Source organism: Misgurnus anguillicaudatus, chromosome 25 (assembly GCF_027580225.2).
Source record: "Misgurnus anguillicaudatus chromosome 25, ASM2758022v2, whole genome shotgun sequence".
NCBI lineage: Eukaryota > Metazoa > Chordata > Actinopteri > Cypriniformes > Cobitidae > Misgurnus > Misgurnus anguillicaudatus.
The window spans coordinates 22,074,329-22,087,473 of NC_073361.2; positions in this window are offsets into that span (position 1 = coordinate 22,074,329).

Genomic DNA, 13,145 nt, shown 5'->3' on the forward strand with positions numbered 1-13,145 from the left:
ATGGATTCCAAAACGGTAAAAATCAAATGCTTAACTCTAGGGGAGCTGGAAAATTTGTTTATTTTCAAAAAAAGTGGTGTGTCCCTTTAACTTTTTACCATAAGGGGTTGTTTCGTGTCTCTTTAAAAGGGATAGTTCACTTTAAAATGAAAATTCTGTCATCATTTCCTCATCATCATGTTGTTCTAAACCTTTGTGAATTTCTTTTTTCTGATGAACACTAAAGAAGATATTTTGAGAAATGATAGTAAACACACATTAGTAAGTGACCATAGACTTCCATAGTAGGAAAAAAATATTTTGGAAGCATTGTGATAAATGACCAAGAAAATATTTTGATAAATGATGTTAAGCACACAGTTGACGTTACCCATTAAATTCCATCATATTTTTTTATTCCTACTATGGAAGTCTATGGTCACTTACTGCTGTGTGTTTACCATCATTTCTCAAAATATCTTCTTTTGTGTTCATCAGAAAAAAGAAATTCATATAGGTTTAAAACAACACGAGGGTAAGTAAATGATGACAGAATTTTCATTTTAAAGTGAACTATCCCTTTAAGGCTTAAAGGGATAGTTCACCCCAAAAAGTAAAATTCTTTCATACTCGCCTGGAAGTTGTTTCAAACCTGTATACATTTCTTTGTTTTGTTCAACACAAACAAATATATTTAAAAAACAAGTTTATAAACACATAAATCTGGGGCACCATTCACTTCCATCCTATCGTGCCCCAGATCTGCTTGGTTACAAACAACTTTCAAAATACCTTCTTATATGTTCACCAGAACAAATACATTTATACAGGTTTGAAACAAATTGAGAGTAAGTAAACAATGACCAAATTTTCAATTTTCTGTGAATTATCCCTTTAAGGGTGGCCTGAGGTTTAGTTTAAGCCATACTAGTATTTCCTCTACAACCGTTTTTCTCTCTTTTTAATTTCAGCCAAACACGAAGGGCAAAAATGCAATTCTGCAGTATTCAATTTGAGTGAGACCAATGTTGTCAAAATAAATACGCTCAGCTTCGCTTTTTGCACCTGTAACAGTATCCCGTTTAATTCTGGACAGGAATGTTTCTTACTCTGAGCATCTACACGAATGCTAAAACATTATCAGTGTGAGGTTAAAAAAACTCTCTTGATAATTTCATAATGTTAGCCAAACTCAGTGGGTAAATGTTTTTGACTGTAACAAATGTGGGGCCAACTTGTAATGCATGTTTAAAAATAAAAAATGTGCAATTGCCTGCCAATACTTTAATGCTCCTAAAGTATAAAATTGGAGAATAATAGTCAAATGATTTCACAGTATTTTCTTTCCCTGCTTTTGCTGACTCCTGAAATATTAATGCACTGTGCACGTTCAGTTAGTTTCTGGCAACCTGAGTAGTTTCTGAACCATGTGTCCTTTGTAAATGCTGATGCTTGTTCATGATCTCTGTACACTCTTATTAATAAATGTGCTAATAAGGTTCTTTGCAGTTCTTAGAACAGATGTGTTAAAAAACAACACACTAAATATGTTGTCGCAGAATACACCCATCTCTGTGGTATTATTAGAACAACACATTTTGTGTTACTTTTAACACAACTTGTGTTTTATTTTAACACCAAATTAACACAAAATGACACATAATGTGTAAAAAGCATAACACAAAAAATGTGTAAAAAATAACATCCTTTCTTAAAGTGCATGAATATTTCTGGTTCCCTAAATCAGTGGTTCTCAAACTGGAGTCCCGGGCCCCCAGGGGGGCCGCGAGATGGTGCCAGGGGGGCCCCAGTTTTATGACATTTTATAAATCATATGTTCTTGCATTGCTTTTGTCTTTTTGGTTCTAACATAAATCTTTATTTCCTTGACATGTTGTCGCCCATGTTTCAAGAAATCTATCCTGATATATTTTCACATACTAAGTGTTACGGTCCGTCTGACGGTGCATCTGATCGCTAAATTAAGCAATCACTCAAAAACCAGCAGAAGTGAATCTCTCCAGCAATATCTCAAGAAACTCACCCATCTCAACTTCTCAAACAAAAATATAGAGGATATTGTACGTTGTTTCATTTTTTTTACTGTAGTTTAAATAAATGTACCCAATATTAACTTAATGTGTTATTGATTTTTCTGGCTCCAGGGGGGCCGCGAGATGGTGCCAGGGGGGCCCCAGTTTTATGACATTTTATAAAATACATTAATTTATCATGAATTCTGTGAAATTAAGCCTAAAAAAATAAGGCAGCACTACTTTGTATAATTTAATGTTTTGTTTAATTAAAATGTGAAGTGTTAGAACTGTTTTTTGTCATAAATTTTCTTTGGGGGGGCAGCGAAGGAATGCACCGTACACAAAGGGGGCCGCACGCTGAAAAAGTTTGAGAACCACTGCCCTAAATAACCTTTCAGTCAAATACGTTATGTTCTGTAGAACCTCTTTTCACTACAACTTATTGCACAAAGGTTCTGTGGATGTTAAAGGTTCTTTATGGAACCATACAGGCCGACAAAGAACCTTTAGAAACCTTTATTTTGAAGAATGAAGAAATTGCACATTATTTAAAAAGTTTTCAAAAGCACTGAAATTAAATTTTCACCTGAGAGCATGAATTTATTCAGACAAGATGTAAATATTTAAGTGAAAACACATATTTTATGTTAAAAAAATCAAAATAGTTTAAAGTCACGCTAAAACAAAGTAGCGATTATCTTATTTTTCCTTTGTGATGTATAGCCGAGTAAACAGCTTCTAAAATGAAAAAAAAAAAAGGTAGGGCAGGACTTTAATTCCTGCATCAAGAATTTGATTGTTGAAAGTTGAGTCATGTTGCTATTTACTAATCACTGCGATCTTTTCCTGGCCCCCGCCTTCCCGCTATTCCTTGTGACCGGAAGTAGCTAAATGGTTTTGAGGAGGGGAGGAGATTTGCGTTTTTGATTAAAGATTATGAGGGCATTTGATTTTTTTATAATGAATCTATAAGTCATTTGTAAAAAAAAAAAAAGTACCGAAATTTTATTTAAAGAAAAAGTTTGTCATTGTGACTTTAATGGCATAGGCCAATGGTCATGGGTTCAAACCACTGATCTATAGAGGGGTTGCAAGTTTACAAACATTGCAGGGTGCGCGCGCATCCAGGGGGCAGAAAGCCCGATTGGTGAGCTGATCTGCTACTGCAACTACCTTAATTATTGAAGCGTTCTTTATTGTTTGTATATAAATAAGACTTGATTTTAGTTTGATCTGTTTTTCTGTCTTTATTTTTGCAGTTTTACCTGTGATACATGTATGAATTATAATTTTATAATTATAATGCTAGTAACGTAATAGTCGCATCTACTGGTATGTTAACATCAGGCACCCAGCACTGACTCTGTTGGTACTATTTTCCACGCAACAATTCCTTGGCATTTTGACTTACAGACACCGCTACGAGCATACAACACAATGCACTTCTCTTCTTTCTGCCCCTCGGTTGCGCGCGCAACCAGTTAGTGACGTCGCCGTGCAACCCGTCTATATAAATGACTGGATTGCGGACTTCCGGCTAAAATGGCGGGCTGAGCACACGTGTTTTACCGAGCTGCTTAGTTAATCTCCATTTTGTTTTATAAAAATACACAATTCTCTTTTACACCTACCTAAAATATAATTTAGTCAATACTCCTGTGTTTTGCACCCTCAAAATGCGGAAATCTTCTCAGCAAGTCACTCGTCCGAAGATCGTCATCCCTCCGGCTAATGGTTCAACTCCAGCTCCGGCCTCAGATGACTCAAAGATGGACTCACAGATCGACCCTGTAGGTAAACGTCGTGACTCGTCTTATTTAACCCCTACTAAAACAAACATATTGAAAAAAGTAAGATCCTGCGAGGACGACATCACTAATGCAACTTTGCTACAAGCCATCACTTCACTGACCGCTCGTTTTGATGCACAAGATGTAAAATTAGAAGAAATGGCGACGCAAATGCTGAGAAACAATGTCATGATCGCAGAGATTTCCAAGGCTGTAGAATTTAATGCGGCTGAAATTAAAGAATGTAAAGTGAAATCTGTTGAGACGAGCAAAGCGCTCGTGAATCTAACAACAACACAGAAAGATCTGGCGAGCAGAACGTCTGAACTCGAGAGATACAAAAGGAGATGGAACCTCCGGATCAACGGATTGAAAGAAAGGCCTGAAGAAGATCCCCGCAAGGTAGTGACTGATCTTATCGCTGAAATAGCACCGCATCTCATTCACAAAATAGATGACATTGTGGATACAGTGCATCGTATCGGCAAAAAGGAACAGGGGAAGACTAGACAGATGATTGTGCAGTTTACCATGAGGAAGTATAGAGATGAAATGTGGAAAACAACTAAGAACTCATCAGTCTGTCGGGACCGCGGAGTCAGATTCACGGAGGATCTTACGAAAGAGGATCGTCTGGCCCGTGCGGAGGTGTGGCCATTGATCGATCAGGCGCGCAAAGCTGGAAAGAAAGCGTATTACCGTGGACCTGTCGGTTACATTGAGGGACGACGCATTGACACAACATAGTTATATTCTTGTTCTGATTATGGGTAGGTTGACAAGAGATATGATTGTTTGGAGAGTTTCTAGGTTGTGAGGTAGACCTATGTTCTAGGTTCGTGGTCATACAACCTGGTGGAATTTTTTTTCTTGTTCCTTTACATACAAGTGTTTACCTTCTTTTCGTTTAAATTTTTGCATTTCATTTTTCTTTTTGGTTTATCTTTAAATGTTTCCGGTTAAATTACCATTGTCGTTCATGTCATTAAATGTTAGGGGCATTCAAAATAAGGTTAAAAGGAAGGCTATGTTCTTATATTGTAAAGGGAGTGGATCTCAATGTATTTTTCTACAAGAAACGCACTCTGTTGTAACTGATGCTACCTTTTGGTCCAGTCAGTGGGGAGATAAAATTTTATTTAGCCATGGTTCTTCCCACTCAGCAGGAGCTGCAATTTTATTTAACAATTGTCCAGGGAAAATAATGTCTTCTAAATCTGATTCTAATGGACATTGGGTTGCGGTAGTTTTAGACATTGAGAATATTTTTTTTATTTTAATCAATGTATATGGCCACAATAACTCTAAACTAAATCAAAATCTACTACAGGAGGTATCTTCTATAATCTCTGATCTAAAAAGATTATACCCAACAGATAATATTGTTGTAGGTGGGGACTTTAATGTGGTACCAGATGAGACACACGATCGACATCCACCTAAAAGCAATACTTCACGGCCTAACCCTTTAATCACCCACTTTTGCACTAATATGAAACTGATAGATGTGTGGAGATATATCCATCCTAATCTTAGACAGTTTTCTTGGTTAAGGCCTAATGCTTCCAGCAGGTCAAGAATTGATTATTGGCTTATTTCAGAAAACTTGTCTTTATTTGTTAAAGACTGTGCTATTTCAGCAGCGCCTTTGACAGATCACTGTGCCATATCTCTATTAGTTAAACCGAACTGTAATACTTCAAGAAATAAGGGATATTGGAAATTCAATTCGGAGTTACTAAATAATAAGAGATTCTGTGATAAAGTTAAAGAGTTAATTTCAGAAATTAAAAATGATAACTTTAGTTCTCATAAAGCCAGATGGGAGTTTCTCAAATTTAAAATACGTGAATTTGCTATTAATTATAGTAAAACGCTAGCCAAAATAAGGAGACAGAAGGAATATACGATTATTCAAGAGATTAACAAATACTGTAGTGAAACTTTGTTAAGTGATGTCGGAAAAAGAAGGATGGTCTCCCTACAATTAGAACTGGACAATCTTTACATTAAAAAAGCCAAAGGTGCGTATATACGCTCCAAAGCTAAATGGATCGAAGAGGGAGAGAAAAGCACTTCTTACTTTTGTAAATTAGAAAAAAGACGACAATCGAGCAATTCAATCATATCTTTAATGATAAATGGTATTGAAAACACGGACCCTACTCTAATAAGTAAAGAAATCCATCAATTTTACAGTGACCTGTACTCATCCAACTTCTCCCCAATAGAGTGCAATAATTTCTATGAAAAAATAACAAATTTCATTCCTCAAATTGATAATGAGTGGAGAGAGCGCTGTGATGCTAGCTTGCGCATTGAAGAACTTGATTTAGCGGTTCAAAAGCTTAAAACAAACAAATCTCCTGGCCCTGATGGCCTCACAGCTAACTTTTACTAATTTTTTTGGAATGATATTAAACTATTAATATTCAATGCCTTTGTTGAATCTATAGAAGAAGAGTCTTTATCCCCCACTATGTATCAGGGTTTGATTACCTTAATCCCTAAACCGGATAAGGACCGAAGATATGTGGACAACATGCGCCCAATTACATTGCTAAACAATGACTATAAAATTTTCTCACATATATATGTTAACAGATTAAAAGAGGGCTTACATAATCTAATAAACGAATCACAATCAGGCTTTCTCAAGGGAAGATCTATTCATGATAATGTTAGATTAGTTATGGATTTGGTTGAGTACAGTCACTTGATAGAGGATGATGGTTTCATATTATTTTTAGATTTTAAAAAGGCCTTTGACATGTTAGAACATGGTTTTCTCTTTAATTCCCTAAAACATTTTGGTTTTGGTGAACGTTTGGTTAGTATTATAAAAATGATTTACAAAGATATGAATAGCTCAATCTCTCTTCCTTTTGGCACTACACATAGATTTCCGATTAGTCGTGGAATAAGACAAGGCTGTCCACTATCCCCTCTTTTATTCATTTTAGCAACAGATATGTTATCCACTTTGGTTAGACATGATTTATCAGTGAAGAAGTTAAATGTATTTGGTAAATCTTTAGCAATCAGTCAATTAGCAGATGACACAACGTTATTTTTAAAAAACAAAGACCAAATCCCACTGGCTATTTCTCTAATTAATTCCTTTTCAAAGGCTTCAGGCCTTCAATTGAATCTGAACAAATGTGAGCTCATGGCACTTCACCCCAATCAAATTGATTCCTTGTTTAACATTCCGGTGAAAGAAACCGTGAAGTACTTGGGTATTACAATTACGAGAGACTTGAAGGCTATTATGAAAGAAAATTTTGAAACTAAGTTACAAAAAGCCAATAAAATATTGAACTGCTGGTTACAGAGAGATCTCTCAATTTTTGGAAGAATTTTACTGTCCAAAGTTGAGTATTTATCCAGATTGATCTATCCTACCTCTGCTTTGGCTCCCTCTTCAGCTATTATTAAAACTAGTAATAAAATAATGTATGATTTCATTTGGAAACACAAGACCCATTATATAAAAAAATCTGACATTATAAAATCATATGAACAAGGTGGGTTAAATGCAATTGAATTTGAGAGTATGAATATTTTGTTAAAGCTTAAGTGGCTTCAAAGATTTTTAGGTAGCATGGACAGCTTGTGGAATATCATCCCATCAGCTCTGTTTGGTAAACTAGGTGGAATTCACTTTCTACTGAAATGTGACTTTGATATTCTCAAACTCCCAGTGAAGCTCTCAGCATTTCACCAACAAGTTTTATTATTTTGGAAACTAGCACACACACATAATTTTACACCTCACAATACTCCACTGTGGAATAACAGATACATTTTACATAGAAACAAGTCTCTGTTTTACGAAGACTGGTTTAGTAGGAATATTTGGTCTGTACTTGACTTAATGGATGAGAATGGGAACATCTTGGATTACAATTCCTTCACTTTAAAACATGGATTTGCCTGTCACCCAAAACAATTCTTTACGGTAATTAATGCAATTCCTTCTGGTATAAGAATGTTATTGAAATGTTCCTTGTCATACTGCAGAGTTACACCAATCCTTCCATCGCTATATGTAGGTGAGACTGAATTTGAAAATAAACTTGTTTGCACTAATAAATACATAAGACAAGCTATCATCCAATCCTGCTACCCATTTCAAATGTTAAGAAACAAATTAGACCATACATTTGATAAAGATACTGTTAAATTTTTTAGAACAGTTTATTTAAGATTTCCTCTTCCCCCCAAAGCAAAAGAGACACAGTTTAAGATTCTAAATGATATATATCCTTCCAACAAATTTCTACATTTAAAATTTAAATTTGAAAATGTGCCCTGTTATCTTTGTAAGTGTATTTCTGAAGATACAGAACATGTATTTTTTTCATGTAACTTTTCTAAATCCTTTTGGAGTCAACTACAAGATTGGTTGATAAGAAAAGGTGTGGTGCCTGTTGGCTTCACCTTCACTTTACAAAATATAACGTATGGGATAACTAAGGTTTCATGTAGACTTTTTGATTTGATTAATAACATTATATTATTGGCAAAATACTTTATACATGGTCCGTGTACTTTTTCGTTCATTCATTATTCTATTTCGGAATGACAGCTGAAATTAAAAAAAGGGTGCAGCTTGCTTTTTTGTTTAAAAGAAAAAAGCAGAAATGGCTGTTTTTTTGTTTTTCAAATGTATTTGTTATCATTAAATAATAGTATTAGAAAAATGGACGACATTTCGGTAAGAATCAGGGTATGTTTTACTGATTTGATATCCTATCTAAAATCAAGTAAAGAGAAATTGGAAATCGGCTCGTTTTTTTTTTAACAAATGAGATGAGATTACGGCTCGTTTTTTTTCATTTGTGGTTTACAAATCAGTTCATGAGTTCTATATTTCATTTAAGCCTCTGGTCGTTGCTAAAACGCCCCCTCCATCTGATTGGCCAAACCGCGCCCTGACTTTCTTGTGTCAGGCAGAAAAAGAGTCCCTCAAGTAACTCCCCATGATATTTGATGCAGAAATATATTTCGGAACACATAATTAATGCTGCTGCGAAGCTTTGCCTCTAATAAACAACACTTGAGAGATCACTGACACAGAGTTTGAGATTGTATAATTTTTTATTTTTGTGAGGATCATTTTTGTAGTAGCTCTTTACGTATCCAAGTGATAAATTACCCACTGGATGGAAAATTATTTGACGTAAAAAATCATTGTAATGTTAATATTAAATATGTTAAAATGCTGATTTTTACGTCAAGTACAAGTGTAAAATATTGCAATATATCACACTTAATAGGCTACACAACCTCGGTGTGCATGTGTCACAACTGAATTAATAATAATAATAATAAAGTTAAAAAGTCGGACTGTAAGCGTATGTGCTCCGTTTACACGAAAAAAATAGCTTTGTATGTTTGTAATATTCCTGCAGTGATTTTGTCGCTATATAAGCAAATCTAGAAATCACAAAGGGGGTTGACATAATGACGTGTAGAACATTTTTTTCTAATTCCTGCAGTATGTTGTTCAGTAAGTAAAGGTCAAACAGGGTATGAGCATTACTAATAAACACTTTTGTGAGGATATCTTAATTCTCAAAACAAGCCTTTTTGCATCTTTGTGAAATTTAAATCAAATGTTTGCACATAATTTTCTATCGCATTGACTGACATGCATCTGTCTGCACCTATGCATCTTAGTTATTTAATTGTTCTGCTCTTGTTAAAGGAATAAAATGAAAATGGCCTAGATAAAAAAACAACTGAACATCCTAATAAAAACACAATTTATTTAATATTTTATTTATTTATTTAATATTTTCAATGTGTTTATACGGTTATTAAAGACTCCCTTTGAAATCTTGCACTGTAAAAAGTATCTTAATAAAATTTATTAATGTTTTTTTTTTAGTTTGACAAACCAAAATAAATAACTAAAAACTGAACAGATATGTTTAAAATGTATATTATTGTGGTGTATTCATCAAATAAAATAAGTATTTAACTAACAGATTATTTCTAATGGATATCCTTGTACATGTTTCTTGTACATTTTAATCAATAGATTTGAGAATATCACACTTATATATTTAAGTTTTTTAAAACTGTAATTGCTCATTTAAAAAAAATTTGTATTTAACATCAACTAGTACGTTTCACTCCTTATTTAACTATGATTTACTTGATATTTTTGGTGAAACATTTTTACATTGTATTATTTGAGTGAATGTAGGCAAAAAAAATTAAATAGATCACATTAATTTAAAAATCACAGAGCCAGCGGTTTTTAATCAGCAGCAGAAGAAACTGCGCATTTTGCAGACGAGAAACACCTTAGAAACTCCTCCAAAATCCTGGGCTGCCTTTCCCGATAATGTTGACTCTTAGCGCGCTACGAAGACTCTTAAGTTAAACCTTAACTACAGGTTTACCTTTTCTAGGCGTGTTTCCCGAACTGTACCTTAGAGGGTTTCTTAAGGTATACTTTCTTACGTACGACGTTACCAGCTGCTGTCCATGGCGATGGTGCTGAATAGGTTGATATCGATTGCTCGACAATCAATTGTTCACTTTATGTAATAGGTACTTCGCTGCGAGAGCGGTGTTATTTATTAAAGAAACATTTCAGAAATAGTTCAAGTTACATTTATTGCGAATATCTGGTAAAAATATTTCAAATTGCAAACAACTAAATATAAACCTTGAATGTTTTATTTTATCAAACCCATGCAAAACCCGCAACTTCATGTCCAAAAGTATCATGCATAAAGTGCTCCAATGCATCCATTATTCCTTCACTTTAAAGGATAATTTATATTAGGGGTTCCCAATAAATGCGTTGCACAGGGGAATAAGGTGGGTCGTGCAAGTCACCTGGCTTGGCATTACACTTAAATATATAAAAACTAATTGTTGTTCATTAGTTCACGCGTTTATGTGGACACTGGATGCGCAACAGCGCGTTTACAATGCGGATAACGCTTAATGGACGCATTTCTGGAGCCGCGCCTGTCTGTTTACCTTAAATATAACATAAAAATATATATTATATGATATATAAATATATATTATGATTGTTTTAGATTTTAGCTTTGATTAGTTTTAATGTGGAAAATTTGTTGACCTTATACAAGCAATAATCAAGTGGAGCAGTTTCTTTTGAGTGTTTATAAAGAATATGGCATGCAGCTGCCTCAAAATTAAAAACTTCGATGCAAAGTCGACTTAACATCAATAATAATATTTAGGAAAATCAACAATTATGATTTTGTGATGAATGTGCTCCCGTGGCATGCGATTTTACTTGATTTGTTTTATTGCAGCTAAAATAGCCGGTAAACTAAAGATTTAACGGATATGAAATGCATAAATGAAATAGTAAGATTCGCTGTATAGTTGCCTGCCATAGTTTTACCAACTCCTAAACCCAAAAATGTTTTTTTTATAGTTTAAAATCTAACAACCATCAGTGTAATGATCTCTAATTATGTGAATTTTTTATTCTTTATAGTGGTAGAAAAGAGACCGCACTCAGAGACTGAATCAAATACAAAAACTGTATTAAAATACCGAATAGTGTTCACAGGCCATAACAAACCTTTTTTGGTTTGTTATGGCCTGTGAACACTATTCGGTATTTTAATACAGTTTTTGTATTTGATTCAGTCTCTGAGTGCGGTCTCTTTTCTACCACTATACTCATTTACCTTGGACGCACCGGGCATACAATTTAGACATTAGGCGCAGACGCCACTTTTTCTCACAAATGTTTTATTCTTTAAATAAAAAAATGCCTAATTTAACACGGAGTGTACTTCAACTTTTTTTAATAGATATTTAGTTATATAGACTGCAATATACATAAGCTTTTATCACAGTCATGGCCCCTAGCGGAGTCAAGTGGGATAAGGTATAGCTAAGAGTGCTTCAGACCAACCTTCCGAACGAACGACTTACAGAAGTGATACGTAACTAAGAACGTTTCGGGAAACACGTATTAACGATAAGGTACAGCTTAAGGTACAACTAAAGAACGACGTAGAGCTAAGAAGGTTTCGGGGAACGCAGCCCTGGTAAGTTTTGAGTTTATGAATATTTACATTTACAATATTTACTTTGTTAATAAAATATTGTCTGTGTTCTTGTGTAAACAACTTTAATTTAATTTATCTGAATACTGTCGGGGTCTGTCATGTTAACAGCTTTTTGTGCACATCGTGACTATTTTTATTTTACGTATTTATTCAGGTCACCAAAATGTTAATAAGACTTTGCCACTTGAAATGTGTGTAAAATAATCCATTTCTGATCGTTTTATTACTGCACAATGTGGCTGTATGCATAGACAAACACGCCGCGTCAGAGTTTATTCAGCTTATTATTTGAAACTTCTACACTGTTTGTCATTTTGAATGTACATTAATGTCATGTGTTTTACTTGTCATATTTGACAAACAAATGTTAAAATAACGTGTGTACAATTGCTTTGTATATCATTGATAATTGATGGTTCAGTATGAAATAAATTCACTTTACATTAATACTGTAAATAGTGCTGCTATATAGTAACAGATGGCATGCATTGTTTATGAAGTAAATATGAAATCCTTAATAACATATTTTACCTGGCCCTCTTATTCAGCTCACATATCTTTCATATATTTCATAAAATATAAAAACTGCAAGTGGGAGATACTACAGACATTGTAATTTTTGTTAGTGATTTTAAAGTATGTAAAATCACTTCCCATCCAGTGGGTAATAAAGTAACGTTACATTTGCATTTATCAACACGAAAAGGTAGACCTACAACAAGAATGATAAAATGCTCTTAACAAACTCAAACTCTGTGTCAGTATACTGTGCTTGCGATCTCTCAAGTGTTATTTATTAGAGGCAAAGCTCGCAGCAGCTTTAATGATGTGTTCCTTTAATGATTTCTGCATCAAATATCATGGGGAGTTATGAGTGAGCCCTGCTTCACGTCGCGAACTTGAGTGACTCTTATTCTGCCTGACACAAGAGAGCCAGGGCGCGGTTTGGCCAATCAGATGAAGGGGGCGTTTTAGCGACGAGCAGAGGCTTAAATGAAATATAGAACTCGTGAACTGATTTGTAAACCACAAATGAAAAATGAAAAATTGAGCCCTAATCTCATTTTCCATTTGTTAAACTAAACGGAACAACGAAAAGACGAGCCGATTTCCAATTTTTCTTTACTTGATTTTAGATAGGATATCAAATTAGTAAAACATACCCTGATTCTTACCGAAATGTCGTCCATTTTTCTAATACTATTATTTAATGATAACAATACATTTGGAAAACAAAAAACTGCCATTTCTGCCATTTTCTT